Here is a 23,132-nt window from a genome sequence, read left to right on the forward strand (position 1 = left end):
ATCTCCTGGCTCCCAACGTGGGCCCAATCTGTGTTTATCGAAGGAAGTGATGGGTGCTACCTCATTGCCCTTTTCCTTGTGGAGTTTCCTTATGTGAAACAATACCTTAACATGTGTAAAGCTTGTCACAGTTGACCAAGCACTTTCCATCCATTATTCTGAAGACTATGGTGCCATCCTGTACTCCCCACTCCGCCTCATGGCTCACACCAAATTCTGCCTTGAAGTTTGACTCCTCTGGCCCCTGTCCTCATTCCCACTGCCAATGCCTGGCTTTGGGCCTTTTCATCGCTCTTTGTAACAGCTTTGAATCTGCTCTCCTCATCTCCCATCTTGCCCTGCAGTAATCACCATTCCCCATCCAGTAGTCAAAGAGATATTTCTTAAATACAAAGTTGACTCATGACTTCTCATTGCCCTCAGGACCAAGTCCAGCCTCCAAGACAGGGCCTGAGCCCTCCACATCCAGTCCTTGTACCCCCAGGCCCATGGCTCCTGACTTCACCTCTCATTCTCTCACCAGGCCCAACCCCTTCCCCTCCCCACCTGCCCATGATGCCACCTGCCTGAGTCACCTGGAAATGTAATACACACATGAAAGGGCAGGGAGAGCAGGGACCCCCCAAGGCATTTTTCATGCCTCCTTCATGTCATCCCTTTGCCCGCACAAGCACTTGTCTCACCTGGTGATGTCACTGGCTTGGGAGCAAGTGCAGTCAGAGAGGGCACCTCATACCAGGGCTCCAGGCAGAGGGGGAGGGTGGCGGAGAGAGTGAGCATCTGTCTGGTCTCACTTCAGGCAGAGGAGTTGATTACAACATGAAGGAAGGTGTCTTAGTCATCTAGTGCTGCTACAACAGAAATACCACAAGTGGATGGCTTTAACAAAGAGAAATTTACTTCCTTACAGTAAAGTAGGCTAAAAGTCCAAATTCAGGGTGTCAGCTCCAGGGGAAGGCTTTCTCTCTCTCAGCCTTCTCGTCAGTGTTCCCCCGGACTAGGAGCTTCTCGGCGCAGGGACCCTGGTCCAAAGGACGTGCACTGTTCCCGGCACTGCTTTCTTGATGGTATGAGGTCCCCTGTCTCACTGCTCACTTCTCTTTTATATCTCAACAGATTGCCTCAGGACACAATCCAGTCTTGTAGATCCAGTCCTGCCTTACTAACACAACTGCCACCCATCCTCCCTCATTAACATCATAGAGGCAGGATTTATAACATACAGGAAAATCACACAGTACCAGGAATCATGGCCCAGCCAAACTGATATACCATTTTCGGGGGGACATAATTCAATCCATGACATTGGGTGAGGCAAGACTTGGCACAAGGCATGGTGAGGACAGTCCTCAGGCCCATTATTTTCTAGATGCCACAGGGCCCCTAAAGCCTCCTAAGTAAGAAATGAACATGCAACGTTTGATAAATAATATTACTAATAGCCAGTATAAGCATTGCTAAATAAAATACTTGCACAGTGCTTTTCCAGGCCAGGCACTGTTGTAAGCAGCCCCCATGAATTTATCTGTTTTAATCCTCATGAAAACCCCAGGAAAAAGGTTATTCTTGTTATTCTCATTTTACAGATAGGAAAACAGGCACAGAAAAGTTAAGTAACTTGCCTAACGTGGCACAGCTAGTAAGTAAGAAAGCCAAGATTTGACTCTGAAGTCTGTGCTCTTAACCCCTATGATATTTTGCCACCTTGCTAGAGTCAGAACTACTACCCCACTGTAAAAATGGCATGGGGGCAGTGTCTGACCTCCTCTAACTTCACAGGAGGGAAGGAGAATCAAGATCAATAGCCCAAGGCTGATTCCTATGAGGCGGGGATCAGACATGCCTCCTCTCACCGCCATCTTTACCAATTCTGACAGCAACTGTCCCTCCCACGGCGCTCTCCACTTCTCTGCTGGGTTCGACAATTCATTGCAATGGCCACACAGAACTCACAGACCATACTCATGATTATGGGGTTTATTAGGGAAATAACAGTTACAATTCAGGCTCAGAAACACTCAGGTTACAGTTCAGCCTCAGGACAGCCTCTTCCCAGCAGTACTCGCAGCATGCCTCTCCCAGGCTCTACGCCACTGCCCAGAGGCACTGTCTCCTGCAGCCAGGTCTCTGCCATAGGGTCTGTGCTGCCTTTAGTGTTACAGTTCTCTCTTTCTCTGTTTCCTGGTTCCAGGAGTTTCTCAGCGCAGGGATCCCAGGTCCAGAGGACGCACTGGCTCTTCTTCCTTGGTGGTAGTGGGGTCTTCTCTTTCCTGCCTCTGGGGTGGCTCACCTTAAACCCAGCGGGATGGTAAAACTGACCAATCCCTTTGGTGGGCCACAGTTACCATATCTGCACAGTCCTGCCCAATCACGTGGATGAGAGTTACAAGACCATGGCGAGAAAGCAACCCGTCATACCTCACCCACCAATGGGAGTGTCATCCTCCTGGGCTTGACACTCACTGGTACTTGAGAACTGTTCGCAGAATCTCTAGCCCCAGGTGTGCTCTCTTGGCCTTGCCTCTTCTCATATGCTGTCATTTAGTATTTCATCTCAGTAAGTCCTCATATTATTTCTCAGTCGGATTTTGTTATTCCCATTTTGTGGACAAGGAAATTTAAATTGAGGAAGATTACTGCAAGGCAACACAGACGTTAAGTGCGTTGCTGGGATTTGAAACCGAGTCTGTCTCTCCATGGAACCTGTACTTTTCCACTCCTCTAGGAGTCCTGGGGGTTCAAACTGTTAATGCACTTGCTGCTAACCGAAAGGTTGAAGGTTGGAGTCCACGCAGAGGCACCTCAGGAGAAAGGCCTGGTGATCTAATTCCAAAAAAGCAGCCACTGAAAGCCTTCTGGAGCACAGTTTATTCTGACACACATGGGGTCACTATGAGTCAAAGTCAATACAATGGCAACTGTCTTTTTCTGTTTAGAAGAACGAGCCTGTTTGAGGGAAAGCCGAGGTATTCTATCCATTCCATCTTGCACATATTGGATCTGAAGCACCAAAAATGCATGCAGGCAGCAAAGCCCGGGTTGCAGCTCCAGAGAGAACACAAGGCAGGAGACGTAGTTTGGGAGTCATCTACTGTGGGTGATGGTTGAGACTGCAGGAGAAGAGTGAGCGAGTGAAGGAGGGGTTAGGAAGGAAACAAAGCAAAAGACAACCCTGGGGAAGGTCCGCAGATAGGGGAGACAAGAGAACAGACAGTAATGCAGGAGGACCAGAGAGAGTTACAACTCCCATCTGTATATCATTTCATAGTTCACAAGTGAGTCTTCACTTTCCTTATCTCTTCTCATACATAAACATAAGTGAGCACACACACATCCAACAAAATCTTGGAATCTGTGTTGGAAGCAGGCTAATTACTTGTTGCCGTTGTTGTGTGCCGTTGAGTCAATTCCAACTCATAGAGACACTGTAGGACAGAGTAGAACTGCCCCAGAGCTTTTCCAAGGCTGTAATTTTTACTGGAGCAGATCACCAGGTCTTTCTCCTGTGGAGCTGCTGGGTGGGTTGGAACTGTTGACCTTTCAGTTAGCCACTGAGCGCTTAAGTGTCATGCAACCAGGGCTCCTTAGGCTAAGTACTGGTTAGTACTTTTTACAGTTTCTACAGTTTATAGAAGTGAAAACTCGAAGAGGGCAGGGGACTTGCCCCAGGTGTGATAGCCACAGAGCTGGTTTGGGGATCTATGCATCCCACAGATACAGCCTCCACAGGTCAAGGATGCCACAGAAGGAGACAAAGATGGGGGGCACGGTGTCACATCTAGCACTGGGTTAAGGAGGACACTCCCTGGGAAAGCCCACACATCTGGTCCACAGAAGCCTTGTAGGAGCAGGGTCAGTGGGAGTAGGGAGCCTAACTGAGCAGCAGGTGGGGTGGTGAGGAGTGGGTGGGGTGCTGAGAGTGTGGAAGAAGCTGGAATACACCCCCTTTTCAAGAAACTGGTGAAGGAGGAAAAGGAGAACGAGAATGTTTTGAGAGGGGCTTGTGCCGTCTGCCTAGCCTCTCCCTTCCTACTCCTTCTCCAGCCTGGCCTGCCGTCCTCTGTCCCCTCTTGCTGTCTGCTGCCCTTCGCCTCTTTCACTGCTCACTGCCTCTCCCTTGGTCCCTGTGTCCTCCATCTCTCTGTCTGTCTCCCCTATTTTCCATCGAGTCCTCTCTGTTGTCTTCTGCTTCTTTTGCTTTCCTCTCTTTTTCCTCTTCCTCACCCATGTACCTATAATCTGGAAATACAGGACATTTTCAGTACGAGTAGTTCCTGACTTACAACAGGGTCCCATTCCCACGACTCTGCAGTAAGTCGGTTCTGATGTAAGTCGAATACTTCATTTTTTTTTTTTTTTAGTTTTCATTATTATTGCCTTTTATTATCAGTTATCTTTATAAATCCGATCTTTATTTGTCTTTGGGGGTTGGAAACATTACATATAAACTTGTAGATATGATGATATCAGCAAATTATGCACTGCAACACTGTATGTAATCCATATTACTAACGATAAAACGTACAAAAAAAAGGGATGATCATGAGTGCAATTCCGTTGCAACTTGAATGTGTCATAAATCGAGGACTACCTATATTACGTTGACTTATTGAATACAGCTTGATGCTACTTGCTTTTAATTTTAAAAGCAGGAAAGTTAAAATGTTTTTTCTTCAGTGCACAATACTGGGGAAGCCAGCACGACTTGACCAAGGCAAACTCACAGAAGCTTCATAGACACATCCAGACTCCCTAAGGGACCAAGTTACTGGGCTGAGGGCTGGGAACCATGGTCTCAGGGGACATCTAGCTCAATTGGCATAACATGGTTTATAAGGAAAGTGTTCTACATCCTACTTTGGTGAGTAGCGTCTGGGGTCTTAAAAGCTTATTAGCGGCCATCTAAGACATGTCTAACTGGTCCCACTCTGTCTGGAGCAAGGGAGAATGAAGAAAACCAATGACACAAGGGAAAGATTAGTCCAAAGGACTAATGGACCACAGCTACCACAGCCTCCACCAGACTGAGTCCGGCATACTAGATGGTGCCCGGCTACAACCACCGACTGCTCTGACAGGGATCACAGTAGAGGGTCCTGGACAGAGCAGGAGAAAAATGTAGAACAAAATTCTAACCCACAAAAAAAGACCAGACTTACTGGTCTGTTGGAGACTGGAGATACCCTGAGAGTATGGCCCTGGGACACCCTGTTAACTCAGTACTGAAGTTACTCCTGAGGTTCACCCTTCAGCCAAAGATTAGACAGGCCCATAAAACAAACAATAATACACATAGCTCAACCATGTATAAGAGACTAAATGGACACACCAGCCCAGGGGCAAGGACAAGAAGGCAGGAAGGAACAGGAAAGTTGGAAGAATGGAAACAGGGAACCCAATTAAATGTTGACACTTCACAGGGTTGGCAACCAGTGTCACAAAACAGTAGGTGTATTAATTGTTTAATGAGAAACTAATTTGCTCTGTAAACCTTCACCTAAAGCACAATTAAGAAACAAAAAACTGCTAATCAAAATGTTGGAGGTTCAAGTCCACCCAGAGGTGCCTCAGAAGGAAGGCCTGGTAACCTACTTCAGAAAATCAGCCACTGAAAACCCTGTGGTACAACAACAAAAATAAAATAGATTACATATAAAAAAGAAAACCCTATGAAGCATGGGTCTACTGTGACAAACATAAAGTCGCCATGAGTCAGAATCGACTTGATGGCAAATTTTTTTGGTAAATGAAAACTGAAACGTGAAGAATGAGTAGGTAGCGAAGTGAAAGGTGGAGAAAGGCAATAAGCTAAGATACTGATAAACAAATAATAACCATTAAAAAAAAAAGTTTTTTCTTAACTACAAACAACCCAAAAGTCCAGCAACTGGTAAATGGATGAACAAACTCTAATACGTCCTAACGATGGAGTATTAGTCAGCAATAAAAAGAAACAAGTTATTGATACATGCAGAAACATGGATGAGTCTCCAAAGCATTTTTCTAAGTGACAGAAGCCAAACTCAAAGGCTACATGCTGTATGAGTCCATTTATAGGACTTCTGAAAAAGGCAAAACTCTAGGGACAGAAAGCAGATCTGTGGCTGCCTGTGACTGGGGGTGGGAGTGGGGATTTTCGACAAAGGGGCATGAGGGAAATTTGTGGGTTGATGGAACTGTTCAAGATCTCGATTGTGCTGGGTGGTTACATGACTGCATACATTTGTCAAAACTCACTGAGCTGTATACTAAAAAAGAGTGAATTTTATTTATTCTATGTCAATTATACCTCAATAAATCTGACTTTAAAAAATGTATATATATGTATTTTTTTTTCTCTCTAAAAGGGAAAAACTGTCTCTCTCCAAAAGGGAGATGCTTTTTAAATCTCATCCTTGATGTATTTGATGGGTCAACCAACGGCTCCCAAGAGAAAAGAGGCCCCTCATATCTGTGTGAAGCTGCGCGAGAGGGGAGAGGGTTTCTGGATGGAGACAGGAGAAGGGAGCCTGCTTTCCTCACTTCTGCTCCAAGTGAGACAGGCGTGCATGGGCTCTCTCTTGTGATGAGATCACTCAGCATGCCCAGCAAGGTGCTAAAAAATAATTGTCCTGGATGAAGACATACAAATAAATCACCCCGCCTGGCAGAGAAAATTTGAATGTGTCGGCAAAACATGCAGGCACGGCCTCCCTCTCCCTGTTGAGCTCTGAGGACAGGCAAGCTTTGACTCACCCAGTGCACTCTGGCCAGGAGCTCTAGGCTGCAGAGCCCACCCAACTCTGCGTGCTGGGCCCCAGCCTTATTCTGGGAGCAGAGGTGGAAGTCACTCTACACCACTTCCACAAATAGGTGGGTGTCAGAAACCACCCTCCTCTATGTGCTGTCTGCCGTACACAATACCTCAACCCTTCCTTCATCCCTATACCTGAGGGCTACATGCCTACAGTTAAAAATGCCATTGTTGTTAGCTGCCCTCCAGTCTGCCCGACTCATGGTGACCCCAGGTACAACTGAATGAAGCGCTGCCTGGTCCCCATGATAGGTTGCAGATCTAACTGTTATGGTCCATAGAGTTTTTTTTTTTTTCCTATAGGGTTTTCACTGGTTGATTTTCAGAAGTAGATTGCCAGGCCTTTCCTCCTAGTCTGTCTTAGTCTGGAAGCTCTGCTAAAACCTGCTCAGCATCATAGCAAAATGTAAGCCTCCATTGACAGACAGGTTGTGGCTATGCATGAGGTGAATCCAGGACTCTTGCATGGAAGGGGAGAATTCTTCCACTGAACCATTACTGCCCACTGCAACCAGTAATAATGGTCTATGATTTTGCTGCAGGGACCAGCCCCTTCAGCCCACCCCCACCCCAGTAGGAGGGCCTATGAGAACCCCCATGGGCTTTCTGCATAAACTCAAGTACAGAGTGAAAGAGCACCCCCATGTGATGCTGATATGTTTGGGGGGAAGAATGGGCAACACCTTCTCACTCCCCCATCACTGCTATCATATGCATTTTTAAATATTTTGTTGTGGTAAAATATGTGTAACAAAATTTTTGCCATTTTTAGTATACACTTTAGTGACATTAATTACATTTACCATGGTGTGCAACCATCACCACTATTTCCAAAGGTTTTCATCACCCCAAACAAAAACTCAGTACCCCTTAAGCAATTAACTCCCCATTCCCTCCCCCGATCCCCAGTCCTGGTAACCGCTAATACACTTTTGTCTCTATGCATATGCCTATTCTAGATATTTCATGTAGTATGCAATTTTACCTTTCCTTGATCTGAATCCTCAAATAACTTTTGTCAATAATAAATAATGAGCTAATCACTTCCTTGACACAGCTGACAGAGAGATAAGAGGCTTCCCATCATTCAGCAGGGGAAAAATACCTAGAGCTGCCTTTGAATTTATTTCCTAGACCAGATACTTTTCATCAGTGAATCACTTTGCTGATTTCCTTCCAAAGACATCCTACAATGGTCGGCACGTTGTGATGTGCTCACAATGATGGCATGCAGGCTGGTCCTGAGGGCCACACACAGAAGTAGACTAGGAAGGGGCAGACAATCCAGGTCAGCTGGTGGCTGGAGCTCCTGAAGGGAGAAAGGATCAGCTGTTACAGAGCCTGAGATCATACTATAAATGTGGGAGGCAGTGGAGAAAGAAGGGAGGCAGATAAAAAGAGTAGAAAAATGAGGAAGAAGAGGAGCAGAGAAAGGCGTAAATTCTCCTCACATCTTTCCTCAGTGTCTGCTTCTAGGTTTGCAAAGATTGCCTGTCTACACACAGCCTTACATTGAGAGGCACAGTGAAGACTTGGCATGCCACCAGGGAGGGCCCACTGGGTCCTGGATCAGAGTTTGTCTGACCTGTCAATCCGCCATAATATTTCAGTTTTGGCTTGGAAATTTTCTTAGTTTGAGTTCCCCCTAGTAGCACACCCTGAAGCAACAAATTGAGTGCTAAGGGAGTGGAAAAGTGGCACAGAGAAGGGAAGGCAGTCAAGAAGCCGTATCGTGGGCAACTCTGAGCACCTCTGGGAGCCAGCGCAGAATACGAACTTCAGAGTTATGTTACCTAGGGAATAAGAGAAATGGATTCTTTAGCCCTGGGCTCTCATCAGTCATTGGTTGACAGCTACTCCTGTGGGAGAGGTCTCAGGCCCAGAGGCCCAAGTGCTGCAGTTGGAAGTAGGCTGGCAGGCACAGAGATGGAAAGGGCAGAGGGGATAAAGTGGGACATCAACAACCTTTGTCACAGTGACCACAACATGTAAGTGGTCCAAAGCTGGGCATAGGGTTCCTAGATCCAACCACTGAACCTACCACTGCGAGGTGTTAGTCAGTACTCAGGAACATCTTTGGTCTTGAAGGGCTTCAGGAAGATCGAGGCACAGGTGGGAAAAAGAAATTAAGAACAGAAAGTGATGATGAAACTAGAGGAAGGGAATGAGGAGGATAAAGAGAAAGAACAGCAGGAAGGATGTAATCCACGTAAAAGTAAGCATGAAACATATAACGAGCAAAAGACCAGTGAGATGTTACGTGGGTCACACAGGGGCCGCAGCGGGTAGACAGCAGGGAAGGTGACACTGACCATAGAGGCACAGATTTCTGAGTAGTTGGCAAGAGTATTCTAGGCAACATTCAGCCCAGGACAACTCTTTTTCTTTCTTTCTTTCCTTTTTTGGCTAAATCTAAAGTCTATTAAACCTCTCCTACAGGCATGAAGGGGGGAGGTGGTGGTTCAGTGGTAGAATTCTCACCTTCCATGCAGGAGATCAGGTTAGATTCCTGGCCAATGCATCTCAGCTACCACCTATCTATCAGTGGAGGCTTATGTGTTGTTACGATGCTAACCAGGTTTCAGTGGCGTTTCCAGACTAAGACAGACTAGGAAGAAAGGTCTGGCAATCCAATTCCAAAATATCAGCCAACGGAAACCCTATGGATCACAATTGTCCAATCTTGTTGCACATGGGGTCATCATGAGTTGGGGGCTGACTCTGACAACATTTAACAACAACAATAACCTGGGCATGAAGAGACAGCAACACCTCCAACACGGTTATGATGAGACAATGAGCAATTAAGAATAGAAATTATTAGAGCAATAGGAACACAATAGTCTATGTCACTGAGAAGTCCAATCTTAGTTTTGGTTCCCCTAGTAGCATATCCTGAAACAACAAATTGAGTGCTAGGGGAGTGGAGCATTTCAGCTCAGAGACATGTCCAGTATGACACAAACCAGCAGTGGCTGCCAGGGACTTGGGTCATTGTGGGGCCCAGATGCAGACATACAACAACCAGCTATCAATTGATGAAGAAAGTCTGGGCAGTCAGCACTATCCTAGCTTTCCCTGGTTTGAGGGCCCCATGGAGATAGAATTGGTAGCATAACATGATGTTAAACGGGACTCTTCTTATTAACACAGAATTTTGGCAAGGAAATCCTAAAGCTGAAGACATAGGTGAGAAGTACCCACATACTCTAAAAAGAGGTGCTGTATACGTCTATGCAGGACTTCCTACAGGTTCATAAAAATAGGTCCTGCAACCACCAAGCCATTTAGTCTGTATAAGAAGACAAGAAATCTGGAATAGGGGTCTTTCAGAGAGTCATTAAGGCAAGGAGTTGTCAGCTTAGCAGGGAGTGCTTTGACAGTTTCCATCCTTTTCCCACTATCCCAAACCAAGGGAAGGGACACTGATAGAAACTGATACTGGAAAAAAGAGAGATCGTTCCTGATTGGGAAACACAGGTGAGGTCTGAGGAAACCCCTCTCCCGGCTCTTAGGAGAGTAAAATCAAGGGCACACACATCAGAGTGGTAACAGACTCCCTGGTTTTATAAAGCACCTTCATAGATTATTTTATCCTCAAGAGCTGATCCACATCAGGCTGGTGATTATCTTGTATCCAGGCTGATGTGGTCCCAAAATATCTGCATGGTAGGAGAGCCAGTGATGTGGCTCTCAACCAGGATAATGTTCTTTTCCTGCTTCATTCCATAAAGATTTATTGAACCACTACAGCATAGAGAAGACATGTGTGGATCAGGTACTAGCAGAGCCCACATGCACTGCAGGAGAACCACCTCTCAAACGTTTGTGTCATGGGAGTAATCATAGGTGTGGATGATGTTGGTGATGGTGATGATGGAGATGGGGATGATGAAGATGATGACTAGTGTCTCTGTTTTTTTTCAGATAGAGTCTGAGGCAGAGCCAGCCCTTGAACTTGAGTCTTCTGATTCCTAATTCAAGTAGATTCTTCTGCTACCTCTTAGCATAGCAATAGTTAGAAAAATGCCTAGATGAATTCTATAGAATCTGATGTTCTTGAGACCAGAGGAAAGAGATTCTAGGAACTTGTTTTGTATCCTTCTTTGCCCCAGGCTTAATGACATGACAAATTCCTTCTACTTCCTATTCTTCATGGTGAGGGGTGTGCTGTGCTTTGGGATCAGAGGCAATTTGGACCTACAGGCCAAGGGTAATTGCTCCTATCATCATTTCCATCTGTGAAATGCACAGAAATATGAGAATATGGGAAGCGTAATTAGAGCCTTGTGAAACCTTGGAGGGCTGATGAAAGCTGGGCTAGGTGAAAAGCAGATAACATCAATGTGAAGCAACTGATTTCTTCCCAACCCAGCCTTGCCCACTAGTCTTGAAAGGGTGGGGCAGAGAAGGTGGACGAGCAGCCTGGCTTTGGTGTGCTGGCCACATCCACTTGGTCGTACCACAGAAGAGCCTTTTGGTTGGCCTCCTCATGCTTCATTGGAGGGCAAGGCACATTGTTGGGTGTTCTCATTCTCATTTCCTGGGTGCTCTACTCTTCTCTCCTTTCCCCCAAGGCTGTGCTCATGCCTAGAGGCTGGAGTCCTGAGCAGCATCTGCACCTTTGATGGCTTAAGAGGGGCCACCTTGTCCAGTACCTGGGAGCTTAGACTCTGTCCTGCCCACTTCAGAGCCCTTTAGACACCCCCTTGGGTCCTGAATGCTAGTTGGGGAAGTGGGAGCTGGGGTGGAGGAGGAGGCAACATTACAGCTTCCAAGGGAGCAATGAGAAATATGTGAACACAAAACTAAGGTGCCCCCAAAAAAGAAAAAGTATCCTTTTTTCTCGTTACTTTAAGGAGCCGTGGGGATGCGATGGTTAAGCTCTTGCCTGTTAATGGAAAGATCTGCAGTTTGAACCCACCACCAGCTCTGCTGGAGATAAGACCTGGCAATCTGCCCCTGTAAAAATAATAGCCTAGGAAACACTATGGGGCAGTTCCACTTTCTCCTATAGGGTAGCTATGACTTGGAATTGGCTCGTGGTCACACAACAACAGCATCCTATTACTTCAAGCTGTTTGATGATTGCCTCTTACTGGCAGCTTACTATGTGCCAGGCATTGTGCTAGCTGCTTTACATGCATTATCTCATTTAATCCTCACAATGGACTTATGAGGTAGGTCTTACTTTCCCACTTTATGCTCAGGAAAACCAAGGCATTCTCTCTGTAGACTCTGTTGTGGGGCACATAATGGCAATGGAAAAGGGATTTTACTCTTCTTTAATTGGGAAAGGTCACTTCCCTTTTGCAATTGTTGCTGAAATCATCTCTTATTATGTAGAATATGGTATCCTAGCACTTCCTGTGCGGGCTGTGGACAGGCCTCAACCTCCAGAGTTCAGCAACTCCTCTTTACTAACTCTCCATCTATGACTGTGTAGGTGACACCTGGGCTGCTTCTGAGGACAGGTTGCTACCTTGGTTTTCCGTCTCCTCTCTTTGCCTGATCTAGCTGTGTTCCCTTTCCCTCCTCTCCATGTTGTCAGGACCCAGAGTGCTTCAAGTTCTGTACAGGATGGTAAGTATCAGAGAAAATCAAAAGACTCTCCAAGTGACCTTGTGCCAGATCTTTCAGGATCCTCCTTCTTCCCCTTTGTTCCGTCTTTTATACTGATTGGACACTCTTGGTTTATCATCCCCAAATCCCTCACAATTTATGGGATGTCTTCAGAAACATAACATATTGTCCTGCCTTTTCCTCCTATCCTTCTCCTCCTCTGTCATCTCTCTTTCCTCCTCCTCCTCCCTGTTTCCTGATCACCCACCCACACAAGAGTCTCCTTTCTAGATTGGATGGTGGTCAGAGCAAGTCAAAATACCCAGGTCAGATGACCGTGGGAGTAAAAGGTACAATAAAGAGCTAAAGAATTTGCAAAGCCCAGGAGTTTTGTTTTGTTTTACAACTAATCACCACATAACTTGAGTAGCTAATTTGCTAATTCCAATACAATCAGCATGGTTAATTACAGGCTATGCTATGCAGGTCAGAATATATGCAGGTAATCAAGGTGTTGGGGCAATTGCTCCACCTGAAACCTGTTTCTGATTCCAAGCAGTCCTCTGGTCAGCCCCACAGGACTCCTATTGTGCCACTGACTACCTGAGTGGCCTTGAGGAAGCCCCTTCTTTCTGAGAAAGAATTTCCAACCACAATGGCATCCAATGGCATTGATTGGATCTAAAGTGCTTACAAGAAGGCCTACTGCATTCTAAGACTCTAGACAATCTCTACCCCGTTGTCTTCATAACTCTACAAGCAAGCCTTAATCTTAGTAAAATTGCCTCTGTAGTAGGATTCCGTTCCATTTCTGTTGCGATTGAGTTGATTATGACTCATAGCAACCTTGTAGGACAGAGTAGAACTGCTCCATAGGGTTTCCAAAGAAATGCTGGTGGGTTCGAACTGCTGACCTTTTGGTTAGCAGTCGAACTCTTAACCACTGTGCCACCAGGGCTCCTATAGTAGGACAAAACCCATTTCCATTGCCATCAAGTTGATTCTGGCCTGGTAAATCTTCCTATTTGTGGTTTGGATTCTCATAGGAAAGAATGTGGTTAAAGAACATATGTTTGGGCAACAACACCTGGACCCAGGCCTAGTATTGGTGCACTCAATGGTCTGGGAATGACAGACGCCTTGATTTTATCTCAGCATTGAAGAGATTCTTGGATGCCTCCTAGTGAGCCTCGTGTTTTGCTTGACCCACTTTTAGACTCTCTGGCTGCCCAGTCTTGCCACTTTCCCTCTCTCTCTTACATGACTTGCTCACCTACCCTAGGCTGTTTCCTCCCATCATCAGCATCGCACTCCTTATGAATATTTTCTTTCTTCTTAATCTGTAAAGAAGATGGAGAAAAAACGTTCTAAATATTTTTCTCTTCTCTCTTTTCCTCTCCCTTCTCCTCCTTTTTTTTCTCTCTTTACCCCATTCAAAAGTTGTATCAGGGAAGAGCAATTATACCATATGCCTGGAAGAAGAACCTGAATATTTGTAGACAGCCCATGTTCTCTCTACCTAGAAAGCCCTCCTCCTCTCTAAATCAGTTAATTCTGACTAATAGTGACCCCATATGTGTCAGAGTAGAACTGTGCTCCATAGAGTTTTCAAGGCTATGACCTTTCAGAAGCAAATTGCCAGGCCTTACTTCTAAGCACCTCTGGGTGAGTTTGAACCACCAACCTTTCAGTTAGTAGTCAAGTGTTTAACCATTTGTACCACCAAAGGGCTCCTAGCAGGCATTTATCACTCTGTCAAGCGTCAAGGAGTAAGGTCTCACCTCTTCTAGGAAACGAATCTACCTTGAGATAGAAGCCCCATGGAGACATAATGCTCCAACCCAAAGGCTTAGCTCAGTGGGGAAAAATTCCAGATTTGGGATCCACAGCGTTTATAGAATACCTACCCTAAGCTGGGCCCTGGACTGAGAATTTCCTCAAACATTATTTCATTTAATGATCACAACAAACCTATTGGGTAAGTCTAATTGTCCTCATTTTAAGATGGAGAAGGAGCATGGGGTAACAAAGGCCAAGTTGCAGCAGAGGCAAAGTTGGCATGGTTGCCATAATAGGCACCAGACCTGAAATTCTAATCAGAATAGGCTTAACCAAAGAAAACCCTAAGGCATAAAAGGTATTCTGTAAGGAGGCAGACAAACAGGTAGACAAGAAGAACTGCCCACAGATGTCCTTCAACCAACTTCTTCAGCCATCCCCTTGCTCTCAGTTGGTTCATAAACAAAGTGGCCATGGTTGTAGCAATGGAGGCTCAACAAAAAATGGATTTCCTCTTACCAAGGCCGACTGGCTGCTGCTACTTCTAAGTACTGAACTTGGCAGCAACAAGGACCTATCCTGAACTCTGAATACGGTATTATACTGTAGTAGTACCATATTAGTTTCCTATTGCTGCAGTAATTGCCACAAACTTAGTAGCTTAAAACAACACAGATTTATTATCTCACTTCTGTTCTGTATGTCCAAAGTCCAAAATCAGTTTCACTGGGCCAAAATCAAGGTGTCAGCAGGCCTGTGTTCCTTCAGGAGGTTCTAAGGAAGAATCTGTCTCCTTCCCTTTTCCAGTTTCTAGAGGCTGCTAGAGTTCCTTGGCTCATGGCTCTGCATCACTCCAATCTCTGCTTTCACTGTCACAATTTCTCTGACTCTCCTGCCCTCCTCTTTTCCTTGTAAGAACTCTTGTGATTACACTGTGCTCACCTATATAACCCAGAATAAACTAATCTCAAGATCCTTAATTCAGTCACACCTGCAAAGTCCCTGTTGCCATGCAAGGGGTCATATTCGCAGGTTCTGGGAATTAGGACATGGGCATCCTTGTGGGAAGGGGTCATTATTCTGCCTGCCACATGTATCTTGGGGGCAATTGATTATGATGGAATTCTTATGTCATGGGGAGCAGTGATTTGTCCTTAGTGCAATAGATACTTTTTTTAGATTTGGATTTGTTTTCTTGTTTACTACATGAAAACAACAGAGGAGGGAAATCAATGAAGTTAAAAAAAACTACCTTGAATCATGACCCCTTTTAAAAATTCAGAAAAATTAATTTCACATAAATATGAGCAACTGAAAATTATTGAGATCAAATCTAATGCAAAGTTATAAGAAAAACAAGAATAACAACCAACATACCATCCTGACAATGAAAGAATGCTGAAAAGATGTGCCAATAGACCAGATCAAAAAGTTTAGAAAATGTTTGGAAGATAAAGTCTAGAAAATGTCTTGAAATGCAGGAAATACTATAATGACAGCATATATGAATGAAAACCACGGATGTGTTCTGATGTTCAACCAATGGAAGTTACAGAAGAGAGAACAAAAAACCCAAGGAGGTGGGAATTAATAAGGGAATAGTACCAGAACATTTTCCAGAGTTGAAAGAAAATATGAGACTTAGTATTAACTGATAGACCCTGTAAGCTCTGAATAAAATTAAAGGCAATGATGCACACCTAGAGATATTATAAAAACTTCTGAAGAAATAAAAGTTATATACAAAGGAATGAAAATCAGACCAGCATAAGTCTTCTCATCAGTAACAGTGGATGCTAGAATATAGTGGATTTAACATCTGGTAAAAACTGCTCAGTATTTTCCAGAGGATGATGCAATTCCCACCCCATTCTAACAGCTTGAGAAAGTTGATGGCAAAAACATATCAAAAAGTAACTCGCTATCTTTCTCCACACACCTACTCCTCTTCCAGAGGTCTCACCTTGATGAAAGGCACCACTTTCTACATAGTCACCTAAGCCAGAGTCATCCAGAGCACCTCTCTATCAACTCTCCTATCCAAAGGACACCAATTCCTGTAGCTTCTCCTTCCTAAAAATTTCTCCAGTCAATCACTACTCTCCACTTCACACTCAACTCTTCACCTCTGGATGACTGTAATGAAGTGGCTCATGACCCCAGCTTCTCCTTCTCCAAGCCATCATCCACTCTGAAATCAGGGTGATCTTTCTTAAATTCAAATATCACCATGCCACTCCCTTGCTTACAACCTTTCAAAGGTTCTCTTCAGCTTTAAGGTTAAGTTTGGAGTCATTTGTTTAGCTCACAAGACTCTTCATGATCTGTCCCAGATCAGCCTCTCCAGCATCTTCCTGCTGCTCCACCCTTTGCTTCTACTTGATGGAGCTCCTGGTAGTTTCCTGGACACATCATGTTGTTTCATGCCTTGGTGCATTTGCAAATGTTGCTTTATCCTCCCAGAAAGCTCATTTTCCTATTTCATTCAGCTAATTACTCCTTGTCCATCAAAACTAAGCTCTAACAGCACTTTTTTGGAGAAGATTCTCTTGTTTTGCCTTGCTTTGATTCCTGCCCTAGTCAAAGTCCACAGTCTTCATTTGTCTAGGAAGGGAATTTGGATGAAAAAGAAAAACTTTATTCGGTGTCTGCTATGTGCCAAGAATTGTGCTGGGGACACAGAGCTTACATAGCTTCCCTTAAGACACTTACAGTTTAGTGCCACCACCAGCTGCTGTTGAGTAGACTCTGACTCATGATGACCCCGTATGTGCCAGAGTAGAACTGTGCCCACAGGATTTTCAATGACTGATTGTTCGCAAGTAGGTCGCCAGACCTTTTTTCCAAGGTGTCTCTGGATGGACTCGAACCTCCAATGTTTCAGTTAGCAGCCAAGGGTGCTAACCATTTATACTAGTAGGGGAACTAGAAAAGCAAAACAGATAATTCCATCCATGTGGAGTTGTTGAGATAAATATTAGGAGCTATTGAAATACAGAGGAAGAAGCCTGGATAAATTAGAAAAAAAGTATGACAGGGAAGGTTAGGGTTGAGCTCACCTTGAAGGTGGCTTTGGTAAATTCGGAGCAGGAGGAACTGAAGAGTTTTGCAGGAACCATATCGCATGTAAGTTAGGATTCTTAAAACACTAACTCAGACGTCTGGAGTGCAATTTGTGAACAGCTCCCATGATGCTGATGGATGGTCACTGCAGACAGACCCTGAGCCATGGCGGCTTAGAGGTGGATAGTCCCATTCTCATATTACACCTTGCCTTTGGGTCAAATTCAACCAGAGCCTATGATGAGAATTTTGTGTCACCTTTGTCTCAGAGACGGATTTTTTTCCCCTTTAGGATCAAGAAAGATCAGTACCATGCATTTGCCAGTTTACTTGGGCTGATCTTTCATAGTCAAGGCAAGTCAAGGGGGTAAAACAATTTGTTCTTACATTGAGACTGATACAAGGAAACCTGAACTGATATACCAGTGGCCACTGAGACTTGTACGAAAGCTCAAAGGGCACATTTCCCAGAATCCTGAGGTCTCTTTTTCAGCCGTGACCACCATGCACTCTTTCAAAAACAAGGACAACTATTTTCTCTTGGTGTAACTTGCAAGGCAGTGTTACGTTTCCCTTTCATTGCAGGGTGAGGATGGAGGACAGAGATTACTTCACACAGCCTTCTTAGCTTACTGCTGTCTCCCAAAGCACCCAAGAAGGGACCTACGAAACCTGAGGAGAGTTCTTGTCTTTCCTAATGAGCAGAAAACAATGAGAAAGTAAGAGGATTGGAGGATTAAACCATTGCCCATTAGACATCAGGGCTGGTGCCCAGCATGGGCCTGAAACTGTTGCAATGTATCTGCTCCAGTAAATTCCTTTCTAACTTCTCATTATGCAACATCAAGTCGACTCTGACTCATAGCGACCCCATAGGACAGAGTACAACTGCCCCATAGGGTCTGCTAGGCTGTAATGTTTACGGGAGCAGATCGACAGGTCTTTTCTCCTGCAGAGCTACTGGGTGGGTTCAAACCGTTGACCTTTTGGTTAGCAGCCAAACTCTTTGATTTTTCTTTTGGAAAAATCTATCCTGTTCTTTGTGAGATGAGTACATTTGGCCAACGTGCCCTCCCCAGGGTGAGAATCATTCTTCAAGGGTTATTGGCTGCCTATATAATGTTGGATTTGTTTTTTCTTAATTACTACCTCCCAATTTCTATCCTTTTCCCTTCTTCTATCAGAGATTGGCTAACTTTTTCTGTAAAGAGCAAGATAGTAAATATCTTTGGCTTTGCAGGCTATACAGTCTCTGTTACACCTACTCAGCTCTGTTTTGGCAAAAGCAGCCACAGACAATACGCAAATAAATGGGGGTGGTTGTGTTCTAATAAACCTTTACAAAAACAGGCAGCAGGCCATATTTAGCCTGCGGGCCATCATTTGCTGACCTCTGCTTTAGATTGTTCCATGCAGTAATGTACTGTTATAGAAATTCTTATCTTCCCAGACTCCCAGCATCTAGGGGTTTTCACGCCAATGAAACATCAGCCGAATATTGCAATGGATTTCTGGGAAAGGTTCTGCTTTCTTGATAGTAGCTTGATGGAGCAGAGCAGAGAGCCTGGGAACTGAAACACACGTGAAAGGAAATGTGGTATATGACAGAAGTACTATAATAGAGAAATGCGGAAAGAGCAGAATAGTAAATAAATAGTGTTGGGAACACTGGATTTCTAAAAGGAAAAAAATGAAATTCAATTCCTCTTTCAACCTCTGCCCAGAGTAATTTCTAGAAGGATTAAAGGCTCAAAAGTAAAACACTGAACTTTAACCTATTAAAAGATAATATGTTTATGTACTTTGAGTAGGAAAGAATTTCTGAAACAACACATACCATAAGGAAACAATGTACAAATACGATTACATTAAAATGAAAAACTTTGATACATCAAAAGACATTGTTTTTAAATACGAAAAGATAAGCCACAGGATGGGAGAATATTTGCACATATGTAACTTCCAAAGTATGTGTATCCAGAATATATAAAGAAGGTCTGTAAATTAATAAGAAAAAGCCACCCAATAGAGAAAAGGAAAAAGATATAAATAAGGGATATACAGAGAAAACCTGAATGGAACATTAGCATATGAAAAGATGCTCATCCTCACTAGTAATCCAAACCCATTGCCTTTGAGTGGATTCCAACTCATAGTGACTCTATAGGACAGAGTAGAAGTTCCCCATAAGGTTTCCAAGGCTGTAAATCTTTACAGAAGCAGACTGCCACATCTTTCCCCTGAGGGGCTGCTGGTAGGTTCAAACCACCGACCGTTCAGTTAGCAGCCAAGCACTTAAACCACTGTACCACCAGGACTCCTTTGAAAGATAATTACTAAGGTAGAATTGGTTGGATAGGATGGGAGGAGGGAGAAAGAACAAAAATAGATATTCAAATTTCATGGGTAAACTCTGGTGCCTTCACTCAGGTAACAAACCCAGGAGAACGAACGGGGTTGGTGCGTAATTAGGTGTTTGAGAGACAGGGGTGGGGATAAGAAGTTCAATTTGTTTCTTGTTGAGTTTGAGAAGGCCATTTAAATTTTTTCCCCACCTTTCAAGGCCTAGCCATCTCTTTATAGGCTTTTCCAGTACATGGATAATGTGCATCAGATGGCTCAACATCCATTCCAACCTTCTTCTTTATGCTTTCTGGTACTTCTGAGGGATATTTCCCAGATCCCAGTGAAGCTAGGGTTCTGCAGGAGATTTAGACTCTGCCAAACAGACATATCCATACAAGATTCAAAAGGTGGAAGCGAAACTTGGGAGGTTGAAGTCACACTTCTGCTACTTTTGTTTTTGTTGGCAAGCATGGCCATGCAGGCATTTGTTTTATGGGTTATCCTTCCACTTGTAACCATGACATCGCAAATGTAAACAAGAGTTATACGTTTTCACCCATTAATGTGGCAAAAATTTTAGAATTGAAAGTGATGGCACGGATATAGGAAAACAGAAACTCTGCTCATGAGAATGTAAATTGGTATAGCCATTTTTAAAAGCAAATCTGTAATGAAACCTTTATTGAATAAGCTGAATTCAGTGGGGGAGAAGCAGATATCAACTTTATTCTTCACCTCTCTTGTTGAAATCGCTCTGCCAAACAGTTCTTTCTCTGCTCACAGCAGCTTCAAGCATTATGAAATACCTATAAAAACCTAATAAATATATATGGCCTGATATGAACAAAACTATAAAATTTTCTGAGAAATATAAATAAATGACCTCAATAAACCCTAGACAGGAAAGCTCAGTGTTGTGAAGATGGTGGTTCTCTCCCAAGGTAATAGATATTTAACAGAATCCTACTCAAAATTACAACAGATTATTCTTTTACCAGAAGCCCTGGCAGTGCAGTTGTTAAGAGCTCAGCTGCTAACTGAAAGGTCAGTGGTTGAACCACCAGCCGCTCTGAGAGAAAGATGTGGCAGTCTGCTTCCGTGAAGATTCCCATTGCCGTCGAGTCGATTCCAACTCATAGTGACCCTACAGCCTTGGAAACCATATGAGGTGGATCTACTCCGCCCTGTAGGGTCACTATGAGTTGAAACCAACTCGACGGCAGTGGGTTTGGGGTTTGATTCTTTTACCTTGAAACGTTGATTCTAAAATTCATATCAAGACAAATTATGCAAGAATAACAAAAATTTTGAGGAAGGGAAACCCCAAAAACAATAAATGTGGGTGATGTTGTCTTATTACCATATAGCAAAACACAAAACACTTGGTGACAGTGGCGGAGGCATCACTAATGGGGTTTAGGGGGGTGCGGACCACACTGGGTAACACTGTCAGAGAGGGTGCCTCAAAATGACTGCCTATAAAATTTTTGTGCAGTGTTTCAGCAGAAATTTATTATTTTTATAAAAATATCCCTGTAGTTAGTTATAACAACAAAAACATTTTTTGTAAGCTCAGCTTACATGTATCAATATACCTACAAGGCTAAAAGTCTATGCTAAATTACTTTTTGAATCTTCGAATGTGCTCCGGTCAGAGCTGTCTTTAGGTCTGGTATGGGAGGAAGTCCATGGGTGGGGGGTAACATCATGAGTTACCTCCCTGGGTGACACCAACTGGACATTGGTGCAAAAATTGACATATAGTAACCTAGAAGAGAGTCCAGAGTCCCACACACATATGTGTATGTGGGTATATGTACATGTCTGTATGTATTAATGGTAGCATTTCAAATCAACAACAAAACAAAGGCTTGATTAGTATACGGTGTTAGAATAATCAGATATTCATTAAAAAAATAAAGTTAGATCCCTATCTAGCACCATACACAAGTAACTTTCAGGTAAAGAGTTATACATTAATGTTCCCCCCATTCATAAGGCATTGATGGAAATCTCATTTCCCAAGGTAGTAATTCCCAATGAAACATTAGAGAAAGGGGGCTGAAGCTTTGGGAAATGATTTTCTTGCTTCTAAGAAAGAGATACAGGAAGATATGTTCTCTTTTGTTCCTCTGGATTTGCTATGAAGTCTGTACATAAGGTTTGTACATATTACATCCGTCTTGCTATCAGACTGAAATAAAGCCAGCATCTAGGGTGAAATAAAAAAAGTTCAATTCTAGGATAACCTCATTGGGTCACTGATCATACCATGCCTTAGTTCACTTTACTTCGGGACAACTTATGCAAGATAATAAATTTCCTTAGTGTGATGGTTAAGGTTGTGTGTCAACTTGGCTGGGCCATGATTCTCAATGGTTTGGCAGTTATGTAATGATGTAGCTTGGCAGTTAAGTAATGATGTAATTTGGCAATTATGTAATGATGCAGAGCCCTGGTGGCACAGTAGTTAAGAGCTTGGCTGCTAACCAAAATGTCAGCAGTTTGAATCCACTAGCCATTCCTTGGAAATCCTATGGGGCAGCTCTACTCTGTCCTGTAGGGTCTCAATGAGTCGAAATTGACTCAGTAGCAACTAGTTTGGTTTTTTGTTTTGATAATTGTCTTAGGCTGGGTTCTCTAGAAGCAAAACCAGTAAAGCATATAAATATACATAGATAGAGATTTATATCAAGGAAATGGCTCACGTGGTTATAGAGGCTGGAACGTCCCAAGTCTGTGGGTCAGGATAGAGGTTTCTCCTGATTCACATAGCCACAGGGACTGGCGAACCCAAGGTCAGCAGATCAGAAAGCAGGGATCTTGCTCACAATCCGCAAAGATCGATGAATTCCAACATCAACAGGAAAGACCACAGGTAAGCTATAGCTCAGGTCCCAAGAACTGGAGGTCAAATGAACAGGAACCAGCTGCAGGATGCAGAGCAAGCAAAAGCCCCCTAGCCTTGTTAGAATGTCCACTTATATTCCATGCAGGCCACATGCCCAAGGAAACTCCCTTTCAGCCGACTGGCTACTCACAGCAGATCCCATTATGGAGGTGATTATGTTATATCAAATCTCATCATGGAAGTGACCACAACATCATACGACTGCCAAATTACATCATAACTGCCAAACCACTGAGAATCATGTCCCAGCCAAGTTGACACACAACCTTAACCATCACAGTAATGATATAGTTATCCTCCGTTTTGTGATATAATGTAATCACCTCCATGATGTGATCTGATTGTGATCAGCCAATCAGTTGTAAGGGGAGTTTCCTCAGGGGTGTGGCCTACACCCAATATATATGGATGTTCTGGCAAAGCTTGCTGGCTTTTTCCGGCTCTGGATCCTGCATCTGGCTCGTCATCTTCTGACCTCCAATTCTTGGGACTTGAGTCAGCAGCCTGATGTATTGCCTGCTGATCTTAGGATTCATTGGCCTCCACAGCCCGTGAGCCAGCAGCCTGCCATCTGACCTGCTGATCTTGAGTTCATCAGCTCCTGCAGCTACGTGAGTCAGGAGAAGCCCCCAGCCTGATACCTGACCCAAGGACTTGGGACTTGCCAGCCTCTACAAC

The sequence above is a fragment of the Trichechus manatus genome, unplaced genomic scaffold (genome assembly GCF_000243295.1).
Source record: "Trichechus manatus latirostris isolate Lorelei unplaced genomic scaffold, TriManLat1.0 scaffold00006, whole genome shotgun sequence".
NCBI lineage: Eukaryota > Metazoa > Chordata > Mammalia > Sirenia > Trichechidae > Trichechus > Trichechus manatus.